The following is a 16,382-nucleotide window of genomic DNA, read 5'->3' as shown; positions in this document are numbered from 1 at the left end:
CCAGCCTAAAACCCCAAACAGCAAGCAATGCAGGTGTAGAAGCACGGTGGCTAGGAAAAACTCCCTAGAAAGGCCAAAACCTAGGAAGAAACCTAGAGAGGAACCAGGCTCTGGTGGCCAGTCCTCTTCTGACTGTGCCGGGTGGAGATTATAACAGCACATGGCCAAGATGTTCAAATGTTCAGAAATATAGCCTACATCAACACATCAATAAACAACCATTACACTATACATACATATATAGACATCAATTACACAAAACACTAAAAGCAAAGCACAAGCATATATATCATTCGACTTCTAGGCTTCGACTGGCTGCGCCTAAAACAGTCGCTGTCCACTGTCTTGCGGGCTGAATTTCGAAATTCAGATTCTGTCGCTGTTCTTTTCAGTCGGTGCTGAATCGCCTGAACGCGTGTGCGTGTGCCCGCGCCTGCGCCTGTTTGTCTATGTGTTTGTGTCAGGTTACGATGATACATTTTCACTGCAACGATGAGCACCAAATGGTTTCTAGTAACAATGTAGGGCTGTTTTATATGTTGAATGGCATGTGGCCTAGACCAGAGCAGTACATGTATTCTTAGTATGGCTCTGGCCTCTACTAGATCCACTCAACGCTACACAATACATCCAGCCAAACAGCCTACTGTCATTGCCGTCTCATTTCTATGAAGCTTCTCACAAAGTGCCACTTGCCTGAGGTCACACCGGAATCGGACGTCTTGTTACATGCTCAGACATCCTTGTAAGTCACTAAAAATGCAATGACCTATAATGTAAAAGGTGCAGATGCAGGTGATTTAAAGACCACCGAAGTGTATCGTTTTGATTAGGCAGGACACCCTGTGAAATGACTGATTATTGTCAATAGTTGAATTGAGAGGAGCAAACGCCTGTAGGTGGCAACCCTGCCTCATCAAGTAAACACACACATACACACACACACTCACTCACACACACACACACACACACACACACACACACACACACACACACACACACACACACACACACACACACACACACACACACACACACACACACACACACACAATTCCCTCTGGCCTTTATGTGTTAATGCTATTGATCAGTCAATAATGAATGAGTTCAGAGAGATGTAACCCAAATGGAAGATCGGTAGAATGAGACGGTGGATTGTTGGTGAATACTAGAGAGGTTGCAGTCTATAGCCTACCGCACACACGGCAGTAGTATTCAGCGTGTAGCAGATTTTTACATCGCTGAGCTCGGACCATGCAGTCTAATGAATTCCTCCCTATTCCAGCCATGGACTGCAGCAAGCGCAAGAGCGATTAGAACACAGTGGCTCCCCGGTGGATATGGAACACACGGAATATTGATGGTGCTGATATTACACGGATCCCACAAATCCCCCTGACAACGCAAAAATTATTATCAATAGTTACGCTTATGTTAAATAGGTAGCCTACCGGACTGCATCCAAAACCAGCTTCTGGTGGATATTTAGTCATTACAGAGCGCATATAGGCTACATTCCGCGCGCTCATATGCCATTGGTTTGCGTATTAGGCTCTGCGTTATTTCCCAGGAATCAAGTTGATGGATTGGCTATGGATGCATTTGGTGGTTGTTGGACGAATCTGGATCAGAACCTTCGAATAAGAATGTCTGCGTCCTTTTGAGACATGTATGTACACACCTCGACTGCATCCATGCATATACTTATACATTTTTTAGATTTTACGCTTGCTACATCGATCATGTTCGGGAATATTGCCTGGACATGTGACCCTTTATGGTAACTGACATTATACCTCTGCAAATCCTCCAGTAGGCTATCAGAGAACTGCACCAATAAGGGATGAACATCAATCGAAATGTGGATAGTTCATTTCAATCTTGGTTTATGGCATTAACTGTGTGCGCTCAAGAATAATGTCACTGAGAAATCCTATATAGGGCACCACGTTCAGTTCCACAGGAAAGGGCTATATGTAGAAATAGCCCCAGACTTATCGCTCTCTCACAAACTCGGCAGCATTTCCCCCCATCGGAATACAAAGTCAAAAGCTACCGGCACCCCGCGGGTTTTCTCCACTGTGGCCACAGGAATGGTGGATTCATCCCAATTTCATGCACCTCTTTTTGATCATTTGTAAAAAAAAATATTGCGTTCGAGGTTCGTTTTCTTACGTTTTTGATTCTGCTGCTGCGGATCTAGACTACGTGTGGTTGCCTCGAATCCTTTCACATGGGTGAGAATTGTGCATCGGTCTTACAGCCAATCCAACCGGATACCTTGGCCCTGGTGTGTTTGATTTTTTTGCTTGATTTTGACCACAATCCCATATCTTCGAGAAAATGCGTAAGTATGTTTTATTTGATATATTCACCTCTTATATCTGCATTAAGTTAGGCACTTTAATCTTTCTTATCCATCTCGGCTACTCTACACGACAGAGTGGTCATTTGGGTGTTCAACACGACATCGTTTTCCGCTATAGACTAATGTCGTTATAATGTCGCTTTAGGCTACATGTACAATAGTTGATGTTAATTCACATTTTTTTACAGACAGAATTAAACCATGTGAAGCCCTCTCTCTCGCGCGCGCGCTTGCGTGTGTGTATATGTGCATGTGTGTTTAAGAGAGAGAGAGAGAGAGAGAGAGAGAGAGAGGGAGGGAGAGAGAGAGAGAGAGAGGGAGGGAGAGAGAGAGAGAGAGAGAGAGAGAGAGAGAGAGAGAGAGAGAGAGAGAGAGAGGGAGGGAGAGAGAGAGTCCGAAAGAGACATAGTAAGTGGTTAGATAAATATATACGTAATAATAGGCTTTATTTATTTCATGATGGGGGTATGGCCTAGACCGTTTGGTGAGACAGTGTGTTTAGGTAGATTCGGGATTCTGTAAATCCCTGTATAGCATTTATACCAATGTTGCTAGAATACGTCATATGGTCATTCATATTCAGCTCAGGTGTGGTTCGTCATGCCGCTTAGTAATGACACATTTTCAGCACCGGGGCCACCAGATTGACTCACCAAATTCTTCAGGTGAGTTCTACAATAGGGTTTCTTAGATTTGGGATGTTTTGAGTAATATTTCTCAACTGACTAGGCCCCCCAGTTAGCTTTTAACCACTAACTCTGTATCCGTGCATGTTAAATCCACCGTGATATTTATGACGTTCAAAGCAATTGACTCGAGTGGAGTGTCAGCCCACATGAGACTGCTTGTGTCTCAACCCCAGTGGTCTTCCGGTGGCACAGCTGTTAATGGAATGTGATGGAGGTGCATTAGTGTTGATTTCCCCCAATCGGATTCCCGAGCACTGTTGACCAGAAGGAGCATGATGTCCAACCAGAAGTTATGTCATTTGGTGCTGATTCAGATTCTAAATAGTGGGTGTTATATTATAGCTGCGGTGCCTCAACGGGACGTCACGCTTGGGTGAGTTAATACAGTTACGTGTTGATGGGAGCTGTCCATCGGAAGGTGGTGCTGGAAATACTACCCGCGTTAGGCTACTGGAGGGCGGTACCTTGTTAGGCCTCCTATATAGATTTACACGAGCATGAAAGCATATTACCCAGAACATGAAAGCACATTTCTTTAGATAGTAATACTGTGTTCATGTAAGTTTCTCCATTATAAATAACCATTAACATGTAGGCCATGTTCATTAGCAGGTTTTAAGGCAACTGTGCATTGAGAAAACATGAATGTTTCAATTGGCATGCACTTTAATTTCAACGGTTTCTCACTGTAAACATTGGTTCTTCAGAACACTCATTTAAATATGCATGAAGTATATTATCTCTTCACATGTTGTTGCATATTCACCATTTGCCAACAGACCAGCAGCTCAAGAAGAATGATATTTACTTTTTGGCTTACGCTGGAAATTGGAAACCCCTATCATGTTTTGCCAAAGGCACACATTACCTTAAATCCCATTTATATTTCTTTCAATAATGGCATGTCTGCTATATGCGTAATATACCACTTTAAATTAGTCATGTTTAACTAATCACTATGATGTAAGCTGTTTGGTCTTCTGCTTGAATTACTTCAACCTGAAACTGACTGTTACTATGCCATAGCACTGAATATGTTTAGCAGTGCAAATCATGGAAGCAGATTGCACTCATGGTGTGAAGTGACACGTCTGTTGGGTCCTGTGAGCATGGAATCAATACAATGTTACATTTCACAGCCTAATGCCTTGATTTATCGACTTAGATCACAGTCTGAGACTCTCACTAACTTCTGGCCTAAAGCATCTTCAAATATATGAAGTATCAAGGTCTGGCTTGAATAACTTGCCAAGAGTTTGGTTTGGATGACATAGAAGTTCATATAAATGTTGTGTGATGTTCTCATATCTCAAAAGCGTTCTCATGTCAAGCTGAGTTGGTATTCCACACCGTCTGTGGTCTAGATCACATGATATTCATTTAGAGAAATGTCCAAGCCTCAATCCTATATGAGTCAGAAAGATTGATACCATCTAATAACGTGGTGCCAATCTTCCCCATTCATTTGTTATTGAAAGGATGAACTTTCTCTTAAAGGTCATTCATAAACATTGGGCTAACATCAGTGTCCTCCAGTGGAGGCTTGGGAAGATCTTGGTCAGCATTGTTCAGTGGAAAATACTGTAGATTACAATTGGGGGGGTAAATTCACACTGGGGGGGGGGGGGGCTGTGTCAGAATGTAACTATTACCTACAGTTTACTAAAGGTATTTTTACAGTATTGTACTAACAATACTGCATGCTGTTTAGAAAAATATATGCACTAAGTACAATATGACCATGCTATGTCTCATTCGTACTGAGAAGTTGAACTAAGAGGAAGTAGACACATGGGCCTCCACTGCCTCATACTTCTACTGTAGTCCATACACTGCCTCATACTTCTACTGTAGTCAGTACACTGCCTCATACTTCTACTGTAGTCCATACACTGCCTCATACTTCAAATGTAGTGGATGCACTGCCTCATACTTCAAATGTAGTTGATACACTGCCCCATACTTCTACTGTAGTTGACACATTGCCTCTTACTTCTACTGTAGTCCATACACTGCCTCATACTTCTACTGTAGTTTATACACTGCCTCATACTTCCACTGTAGTTGATACACTGCCTCATATTCTATTGTAGTCGATACACTGCCTCATACTTCTACTGTAGTCCATACACTACCTCATACTTTTACTGTAGTTGATACACGGCCTCATATTCTACTGTAGTTGATACACTGCCTCATATTCTACTGTAGTTTATACACTGCCTCATACTTCTACTGTAGTTGATACACTGCCTCATACTTCTACTGTAGTCGATACACTGCCTCATACTTCTACTGTAGTCCATACACTACCTCATACTTTTACTGTAGTTGATACACGGCCTCATATTCTACTGTAGTTGATACACTGCCTCATATTCTACTGTAGTTTATACACTGCCTCATATTCTACTGTAGTTGATACACTGCCTCATATTCTACTGTAGTCGATGCATTGCCTCATGCTTCTACTATAGTCGATATACTGCCTCATACTTCTACTGTAGTCAAACACTGTCTCATACTTCTACTGTAGTCCATGCCTTTGAGATTCTTTATTTAGTTTTGTTTTCACTTCATTTTAAAATTCTGTCATAAAAAAAATTAATTCATTCTGTCCTTAACTTCTTTGGGATCGGTATCCATTCCACAGGACGGTTGAGCTAACATAGGCTAATGCGATTAGCATAAGGTTGTAAGTAACAAGAACATTTCCTAGGACATAGACATATCTGATATTGGCAGAAAGCTTAAATTGTTGTTAATCGAACTGCACTGCCCAATTTACAGTAGTATTACAGTGAAAGAATACCATGTTATTGTTTGAGGAGAGTGCACAATTTTCAACATGAAAAGTTATTAATAAACAAACTAGGCACATTTGGGCAGTCTTGATACAACATTTAGAAAATAATTGCAATGGTTCATTGGATCAGTCTAACACGTTGCACATACACTGCTGCCATCTAGTGACCAAAATCTAAATTGCACCTGGGCTGGAATAATACATTATGGCCTTTCTCTTGAATTTCAAAGATGATGGTACAACAAAAAATACAAAAGAACGTTTGGTTTTCTCTTTGTATTATCTTTCACCAGATCTATTGTGTTATATTATCCTACATCCCTTTCACATTTCCACAAACTTCAAAGTGTTGCCTTTCAAATAGTACCAAAAATATGCATATCCTTGCTTCAGGGCCTGCAATACAGGCAGTTAGATTTGGGTATGTTATTTTAGGCGAAAATTGAAAAAAAAGGGGGCATATCCTTTTTTAATGTTAAAGAACTATTTTCCCTATCTCAAGAGGTTAAATAAAAATGACTATAGTAAGTGCCTATTAAGTGCCAAATATAGTAACAGGGTTGACCGTAACAGAGTTGACGATTTCATCTTAAATCAGCCATAAATCCCCTTGTGACAGGGTGAATGGAAGCTTGTAACAAAAAAAGAAAGACATTTTAGATTTTCTTTTGCCTGTCTGTCTGAGTAATAGGGCTGCTGTGTTATGTCTGCGTAATAGGGCTGCTGTGTTATGTCTGAGTAATAGGGCTGCTGTGTTATGTCTGAGTAATAGGGCTGCTGTGTTATGTCTGAGTAATAGGGCTGCTGTGTTATGTCTGAGTAATAGGGCTGCTGTGTTATGTCTGAGTAATAGGGCTGCTGTGTTATGTCTGAGTAATAGGGCTGCTGTGTGATGTCTGAGTAATAGGGCTGCTGTGTTATGTCTGAGTAATAGGGCTGCTGTGTTATGTCTGAGTAATAGGGCTGCTGTGTTATGTCTGAGTAATAGGGCTGCTGTGTTATGTCTGAGTAATAGGGCTGCTGTGTTATGTCTGAGTAATAGGGCTGCTGTGTTATGTCTGAGTAATAGGGCTGCTGTGTTATGTCTGAGTAATAGGGCTGCTGTGTTATGTCTGAGTAATAGGGCTGCTGTGTTATGCTCGACCCATCCAGTTTTCCACCAGAAAATGGTGCTCACCAGGTTTTACACTATGATTTGATTATTAGATGTTCAATATTTCTCATGAAAAAATATTTAAAAAGGAATAGTTTCACCATATTCAAATGAGAGTTCAGTTTACAGAACAGGGTTGACTTTAAAATGAGGGCTGGGTTGTTGTTTTTTACCTTAAATTAATCACTAATCATATGAAATACAGTGAGCTCCAAAACTATTGGGACAGTCACACATTTGTTGTTGTTTTGGCTCTGTACTCCACCACTTTGGATGATACAATATGACACAATATATGCTAACCTCCCCTGTAATTGTAATGGTGAGAGGTTGGCATGTCATGGGGGTATGATATAAAATACTAACCTCCCCTGTAATTGTAATGGTGAGAGGTTGGCATGTCTTGGTGGATATGACATAAATACTAACCTCCCCTGTTATTGTAATGGTGAGAGGTTAGCATGTCTTGGTGGATATGACATAAAATATTAACCTCCCCTGTAATTGTAATGGTGAGAGGTTGGCATGTCTTGGTGGATATGACATAAATACTAACCTCCCCTGTAATTGTAATGGTGAGAGGTTAGCATGTCTTGGTGGATATGACATAAATACTAACCTCCCCTGTAATTGTAATGGTGAGAGGTTAGCATGTCTTGGTGGATATGACATAAAATATTAACCTCCCCTGTAATTGTAATGGTGAGAGGTTGGCATGTCTTGGTGGATATGACATAAAATGCTAACCTCCCCTGTAATTGTAATGGTGAGAGGTTGGCATGTCTTGAGGGCATGATATTTGTGCCTCTAACTTTCTCACTCATCATTATTCACGATTCATTCAGGATTATCCGTAATCATAGTAGCATCCACAATAATGTTGAAGTCTTTAGAAACATGTTATATTCTTATTTACAATAAATGTGACTCCAAAATGACACAATATATTATTTAACATTCATTTCTATTGGGCACAATATTTTCTGAAACACAACCAAAATAAACAGCAAATACATCCAACAAGTTTGTGGAGTCACAAGCTTGATGTAGTCAGTGCATGCTAGGAATATGGGAACAAATTCAACATTTTTGACTACTTAAAAATACACATATAAGTGAATTTGTCCCAATACTTTTAGTCCCCTAAAATGGGGGGACTATGTACATAAAGTGCTGTAATTTCAAAACGGTTCACCTGATATGGATGAAAATACCCTCAAATTAAAGCTGACAGTCTGCACTTTAACCTCATAGTCATTGTTTCATTTCAAATCCAAAGTGCTGGAGTACAGAGACAAAACAACACAAAAAATGTTACGGTCCTAATACTTTTGAAGCTCACTGTAAACAATAATCTTCGGAAATTACTTTATCAAAGCAACAAAATAACTAGACTTTACAATGATGGTAAAAACTGGGCGATATGTTATGGTTAAGTAGGTTCCAATCTTTCTGGAAGTTACAGAGGGTGCATGGAGGGACATTTCAAATGCAAAATTTTGCCACATTAGCAAGTCTTTATTCATATAAAAAAAAGTCTGATTTATTAAATTCTCCATGTGGTGTTTATTAAAGGGCACTTAATTGAATATCACAGGCTTTTCAAATTCAATATTGGTGCACAATTTCTACTTAAAATATCAAAGGGACGCAAAGGGCACTCATTTAGTGGAACGACGCAGTAGAGAAAGTGCTCATGGTTCCATCTTGCTCGAATAAAAGATCATAATTTTTTTGGAGCGTGTCAATCCTGCAACAATCAGCCCATTGTCCATCCAGTGCATGTCCGGAATACAAGGTATCTTATCTGCCCCCTACAATTTGACGGGGCATAATATTGACAATCTTTCTAAATGATTAATGTATATTCATCTTGTAAATATGGTGCATATGTTGATATAGCCATGATTGGTTACAGTATATGAGCCTTGCTGTCAGACAGCCACTGTTAGGGTCCTTTAAAGTGAAAACAATCACTGCTGATTTTCATTGTTCCCCTCTAATAAGGAACAGATTTAGACCTGGGACACCAGGACACTAGGTGAGTGCAATTAATTATCAGGTAGATAAGACAACCAGCAGTACATCGGACCTCCAGGCTCGGATTTAAATACCTTTGGCTTAGAGATTAACCTTTGGTGACCATATTGACTAGCCTTTTTAAACCACACTGGAATGCTGCAGTGTTCAGTGGTGTAACCAGGCTAGCAATTTACATGCATCACTTAAATGTCTCCCAACTCTGCTTCCAGTAGGCAGCTGCTGCCTGCTTCCATTGAGTGTTATACGACTGCAAGCCGAGGAAATAAAATGTTCATGATTGTTCATTTCTGACTGTCTTGGACTTTTGTCAATGGCAAAAATGCTGATCCATTTGTTCAGATCATTATCTTTCCTGTTGTACTCGTACTGTACAGGATTGATGTTCAATAATGTTTCAGTTGAGGGATCTACTGAAGAGAAATTCCACAGGGAGACAAATTCTACAGTGTGTGTGTGCGTGAGTGTGTGTCTGTGCATGTTTATGAGTGTCTGTGTATCTGTGTCTGTTTGTCTGTGTCCCTCCTTTCTAGTAAACAACGATCTCCCTCACTTTGTGTCTCCTGCTCAAACCCTAATCAGCCGTTCTGTCCTTCTGAAGTGGGGCTTCCCCAATATCACAGAGCACTGACCCTGGTTTAGCCCCCTAACATCCTGCCCACCCAGCCTTGGTGGATGGTTACTGAACCACCCTCCCCCTGATGAAACATATGTTTGTGTCTGGTCTGGAGACAGCTAGTCACATCTCGATGAAGTTGACTGCTTGTGAATGAGTTTGACCAACGTATCAGCCAACCAGACCGGTGGAACTCTTCTCAGTATTCCAGCCACTGTGGCAGTCAGGATCGTCATGGTTCCGTGCTCCTGAAAGAGGATTATTCAGCCAGTTCCGTAGCCTGTCACTCTGCAATCCTGACATTTAAATCAAAGTTAGCATGCTAAACGTGAAGAAGCCAGGCCTGTCCCGTTGTCTGTGATGTTAGCTTTCTGTCTAATGTGGATTAAGCTTTACAGACAGCTTCTTATCCCAGAGAGGGACACAGTTCAGAGGATTGTTGACAAGGACCGGAAAATACTATGGTAACACTTTACGTAGAACCAACAGGTAGACTGTATGTCAAAATGCGTTGAGAAAAATGCGTTGCTTTTCATAAGGAACGTAATATATGAACCAGGATATAGAATAAGACTTTTCATAAGGAACGTAGTATATGAACCAGGATATAGAATAAGACTTTTCATAAGGAACGTAGTATATGAACCAGGATATAGAATAAGACTTTTCATAAGGAACGTAGTATATGAACCAGGATATAGAATAAGACTTTTCATGAAGAACGTAGTATATGAACCAGGATATAGAATGAGACTTTTCATAAGGAACGTAGTATATGAACCAGGATATAGAATGAGACTTTTCATAAGGAACGTAGTATATGAACCAGGATATAGAATGAGTCTTTTCAGTGGAACGTAGTATATGAACCAGGATATAGAATGAGACTTTTCATAGGAACGTTGTATATGAACCAGGATATAGAATGAGACTTTTCACAAGAACGTAGTATATGAACCAGGATATAGAATGAGACTTTTCACAGGAACGTAGTATATGAACCAGGATATAGAATGCAAACGTGTTTTGCGTCAGAACTGCCCCACGCCTCCAACCATTGATGTTTATTTTTGAGATTCTGGGAAAGTCTAGGTCATAGAAACACTGAACTTCCTCCTCTCTCTCACTGATTCCGTGGATGGAATCTCAAGGGCTCATCTAATGAGTGCATTCCAAAAACACAGAGTCTACAGTACGCAGGCCTGAGGAGTTTAGAAGATCCTCATATTGATGTGCTTCCTGATACTTCAAACATTTCTCTAATTACTGCAAACATCTGATGTCCTGCGCAGACCTGCGCAGAATGTGTGCATCTGAAACACACCCATTCACTTAGTCACTGCAGGTATAGAATCTTCCTCTGTATGGCAGAGCTCTGACCAATAGAGCGTAGCTACAGTGTAAACCAACCACCCACCAACAAGCCCTGGTTGGCACCTTTCTGCCTACCTATTCACACTCCTACACATGACAGAATCCAACAGTGCTCCAGATAAAATACAGCTATTTCAGTAGAAGATGCCTCTGATAAAATACAGCTATTTCAGTAGAAGATGCCTCTGATAAAATACAGCTATTTCAGTAGAAGATGCCTCTGATAAAATACAGCTATTTCAGTAGAAGATGCCTCTGATAAAATACAGCTATTTCAGTAGAAGATGTCTCTGATAAAATACAGCTATTTCAGTAGAAGATGCCTCTGCTTTAAAACTGCTAATGCTAAAGAGCTCCAAAAGGCTTTGCCACGAAGCGTCTGCATATCTCATCTGTTAATATCCATAGGAAGCCTTTGAACACACTCCTTCTTACCAGGAAAATCCTTTAGAAATTCTTAGTAATAACTAAAGCGATGATAGATTGTCATATTGATGGAGAAAGATGATTTTCATTCACTCAGTCCTTCTTTTTCACAAATCCCACCCCACTTTCTTTACGTCTCTCTACTCTATCCATCTCTTTTTCTCTCTGGTTTTATTGTCTGTTTGCCTAACTCTTAAAGAGATGGTCTTGATAACTCCACTCCAGTGAACATGCAGATATTCCCTCACAGTCATTCATCATGAGGAAATGGAGTCAGTCATTTGTGGGCTATAGTGACCAATCAAATGTGGAGTGAATTACTAACTTCATTCATGCATGTCCTCTGAACAGACCAATCCGACAGGTCTCACTGACATGCTTTGCATCTACTTAAAGATTCTACAAAATAAGTGTGAAAATCTATTTCTGACTAAAGATATGGGGCTACTGTATGCTGCTTGAGCTAGTCTTGTCCTTGGAAGGTGACCTCATCAGTCGTATGGTCTGTTCAGCGTAGGTTGGTTAGAAACTGCAGCAGTCTTGGCTTATATTTCCTATTGCTGTTATATCTTGTGTGCTAATCTTACATTGTATAAGAATTCACGGTTGGATTAATTTAATCTTTTAATAAAATATTTACCATGTTATTTGAAACCAAGCTTTATAGCAGTGGGCAAAATGTTAGTCTTACCAGAAAACTTCCCAATGTCCCTTTTGATTGAATAGTCCTGCAATCATATACATGCTGGTGTGTTTGCGTAGTATTTTGTTTGGCCAGGTATTCCTTTAGGACACTCTGTTGCTCTAGAGTAGCCATGCTATGGTACATGTGGCAGGTTGAAGTTCTGCCATCGTTCGGCTTCAGGGCAGGGGTTGGGTGGAGAGCATCCTCAAATTAAACTGAGTTTTATTTGACACATGCTCCGAATACAGCAGAGACCTTTCTGTGAAATGCTGATGGACGAGCCCTTAACCAACAATTCCCCCCCCCCCCCCCCAAAAAAAGTCTGACAAATCTGCTAAATAAACTAAAGGACAAATAGTAACACAATAAAATAACAGTAACGAGACTATATACAAGGGGTACCGGAACTGAGTCAATGTGCGGGGGTACAGGGTAGTCGAGGTAATTGAGGTAATATATACTATACATGTAGGTAGGGGTAAAGTGACTATGTATAGATAATAAACAGAGAGTAACAGCTGTGTGTGTGTGTATGTGTGTGTGTGTCAGTGTAGTATGTGTGTGTGTGTGTCAGTGTGTGTCAGTGTGGTGTGTGTGTGTGAGTCCAGTGAGTGCACATCGAGCCTGTGTACGAGGCCTGGATGAGGAATGCATAGTATTTTGGTATCACACATTTCTTAATTAGATCTTCAGCTAGTTTAGATTTTAAATTCCGACCTTGCGAAGGGTTTAGAAATCCATTTTTATGGTATGGGTTGCCACTAAAGCATAGAAACCCATTCCTATGATTGTGACAGATGGAATTCATGTAGTGTTTGAAAGTCCATGAACCAGGTAGGCTACCTTGAGCTGTTGCATGTGTGTTCTATCAGTGCTAACACACCTGATTCAACTGGTCAACTCATTCTTCAAACCCTTGATTAGTTACATCAGGTGTGCTAGTGCTGGGATTTAACAAATATGTGCAACAGTCTACGGCTGGGGGTCCCTGAGGAGTGGATTGGTCAATACTGATCTAGCACGGTAGGTATGGGAGACATGGATTGGTCAAGACTGATCTATCACAGTAGGTATGGGAGACATGGATTGGTCAAGACTGATCTAGCACGGTAGGTTTGGGAGACATGGATTGGTCAAGACTGAGCTAGCACGGTAGGTTTGGGAGACATGGATCGGTCAAGACTGATCTAGCACAGTAGGTTTGGGAGACATGGATTGGTCAAGACTGATCTAGCACGGTAGGTTTGGGAGACATGGATCGGTCAAGACTGATCTAGCACAGTAGGTTTGGGAGACATGGATTGGTCAAGACTGAGCTAGCACGGTAGGTTTGGGAGACATGGATCGGTCAAGACTGATCTAGCACGGTAGGTTTGGGAGACATGGATTGGTCAAGACTGAGCTAGCACGGTAGGTTTGGGAGACATGGATTGGTCAAGACTGATCGAGCACAGTAAGTTTGGGAGACATGGATTGGTCAAGACTGATCTAGCACAGTAGGCATGGGAGACATGGATTGGTCAAGACTGATCTAGCACAGTAGGTATGGGAGACATGGATTGGTCAAGACTGATCTAGCACAGTAGGTTTGGGAGACATGGATTGGTCAAGACTGATCTAGCACATTAGGTTTGGGAGACATGGATTGGTCAAGACTGATCTAGCACAGTAGGTTTGGGAGACATGGATTGGTCAAGACTGATCTAGCACATTAGGTTTGGGAGACATGGATTGGTCAAGACTGATCTAGCACATTAGGTTTGGGAGACATGGATTGGTCAAGACTGATCTAGCACAGTAGGTTTGGGAGACTCATTCCCTCGTCTGGTCATGAAAGGTCTTTATTATCATTAGATGACAGATAAACATGAATGCAATTAAAAGTAGACATGAAAAGGCACTGATTACAATGCATGTATACATACATATTGGATCTACCATAGCAATAGCAAGTCAACAACAATGGTTGTGATCAGACTAATACACAGGAGAGAGAGAGAACCAGGCCTCATATCTAAAAAGCCACTAGCAGACGTTGACTTGATTGTTGATTACGGGGACTCCCAGTCCCAGCGATATCATATTCATGAGCCAAATGGTGCATGTTGTAATATGCATGAGCAAATTAGATGTGTGAAGAACAAGAGGGGGCTGCTCCAAATGCACCGGGATTCATAAACACTACTTTGATTATTTTTTCTGCCATAATAAATTGATGCAAATGTTGTTTTCTTGTATCATTGATCCAGTTACTATGCTCCCTGCAGCAATGCAGTCCCTTTCTCATTTAAGGGGATTTATCAGAGAAAAGGAAATGGAGGGTGTCTTTGTGGGGCCATATTATCTGGGTCTTATTCATTAGGGAACAGGTAGCAAAACTTTTTGCAACAGAGAACAAAAACCTGCATCTCTCATTGGACTGCTTCTGGTATTCGCTTCCTGTTTCATTCCGTTTTCTTCCACTCGGTGCCAAATGAATACAACCCTGTTAGCCTGGACTGGGGAACAGAAGGGTGTCTAATCAAACAGAGCCGTGTTTAAAGGTCCCCCTTCAGATGAGGCTGTGTTCATGACCCAGGATCAAGGAGACAAGACAGGCCTTTTCTGCAACATGGAGCCAGTCAGTGCCGGACAGGGGGACGAGCACCTATGAGGGCCACGAGGGACGTGTGCAGGAGAAAAGATGACTGTATCTTATAAAGATAACACTTGTGGGCGATGTCAGAGGAGAGAATACTTGTACACACATTTTATTGTAGGGTTTGTTGCTGTGATACGTAGGAATCTGCTTATGAAATTCTAATAAGTTGCAAATCAGGCATTGTTGAGTGCTTGTCAAATATTACTGTAGCTAATACTTCATTCTTGCTATTCAACAAGCTTTACGCTGCAATGCCGAATAAGACACATATAACCTCTGTAAATAGCATATAAGACGCATAGAAATACATAAGTCATGTGGACGCTGAAAACTAAGGTGTTACATAAACAAGGGCTTATTTCACACTTCATAGGCTAGGGGGCTTGGCTGCTGGGGCGCTCTCCAGCTTACAGTGCCTTCAGAAACCATTACACACCCCTTGACTTATTCCACATTTTGTTGTTACAGCCTGAATTCAAAATGTTTTCAAAATGTTATTTTCTCACCCATCTTCAAACAATACCCCAAAATGACAAAGTGAAAACATGTTTTTAGAAATCTTAGTAAATGAATTGAAAAATAAATACAGAAATCTAATTGTCATAAGTATTCACACCCCTGAGTCAATACTTAGTAGAATCACCTTTGGTGGATGTCTGGATCAGCTTTGAGTCATCTTGGGGATGTATCAGCTTTGAGTCATCTTGGGGATGTATCAGCTTTGAGTCATCTTGGGGATGTATCAGCTTTGAGTCGTCTTGGGGATGTATCAGCTTTGAGTCATCTTGGGGATGTATCAGCTTTGAGTCATCTTGGGGATGTATCAGCTTTGAGTCATCTTGGGGATAGGGATGGATCAGCTTTGAGTCATCTTGGGGATGTATCAGCTTTGAGTCATCTTGGGGATGTATCAGCTTTGAGTCATCTTGGGGATGTATCAGCTTTGAGTCATCTTGGGGATGTATCAGCTTTGAGTCGTCTTGGGGATGTATCAGCTTTGAGTCATCTTGGGGATGTATCAGCTTTGAGTCATCTTGGGGATGTATCAGCTTTGAGTCGTCTTGGGGATGTATCAGCTTTGAGTCATCTTGGAGATGTATCAGCTTTGAGTCTTCTTGGGGATGTATCAGCTTTGAATCGTCTTGGGGATGTATCAGCTTTGAGTCATCTTGGGGATGTATCAGCTTTGAGTTTTCTTGGGGATGGATCAGCTTTGAGTCATCTTGGGGATGTATCAGCTTTGAGTCATCTTTGGGATGTATCAGCTTTGAGTCGTCTTGGGAATGTATCAGCTTTGAGTCATCTTGGGGATGTATCAGCTTTGAGTCTTCTTGGGGATGTATCAGCTTTGAGTCATCTTGGGGATGTATCAGCTTTGAGTCGTCTTGGGGATGTATCAGCTTTGAGTCGTCTTGGGGATGTCTGGATCAGCTTTGAGTCGTCTTGGGGATGTCTGGATCAGCTTTGAGTCATCTTGGGGATGTATCAGCTTTGAGTCATCTTGGGGATGTATCAGCTTTGAGTCTTCTTGGGGATGTATCAGCTTTGAGTCTTCTTGGGGATGTATCAGCTTTGAGTCTTCTT

General features: G+C 41.2%; 1 protein-coding gene across 1 annotated transcript in view; it reads left to right on the top strand.

Moving 5' to 3' along the window:
• The first annotated feature begins 1,597 nt into the window (after positions 1-1,597).
• The window catches only part of LOC115203644 (leucine-rich repeat-containing protein 4C-like), a 39,702-nt gene continuing 24,917 nt past the window's right edge, over positions 1,598-16,382 (top strand). Inside the window, exon 1 of the mRNA XM_029768535.1 lies at positions 1,598-2,347. The gene's annotated coding sequence lies outside the window, so the exon portion shown is untranslated. The remainder of the gene's footprint in view (positions 2,348-16,382) is intronic.

This window comes from Salmo trutta, chromosome 12 (assembly GCF_901001165.1).
Source record: "Salmo trutta chromosome 12, fSalTru1.1, whole genome shotgun sequence".
NCBI classification, from domain to species: Eukaryota; Metazoa; Chordata; class Actinopteri; order Salmoniformes; family Salmonidae; genus Salmo; species Salmo trutta.
This window is presented reverse-complemented; position numbering and strand designations above follow the sequence as displayed.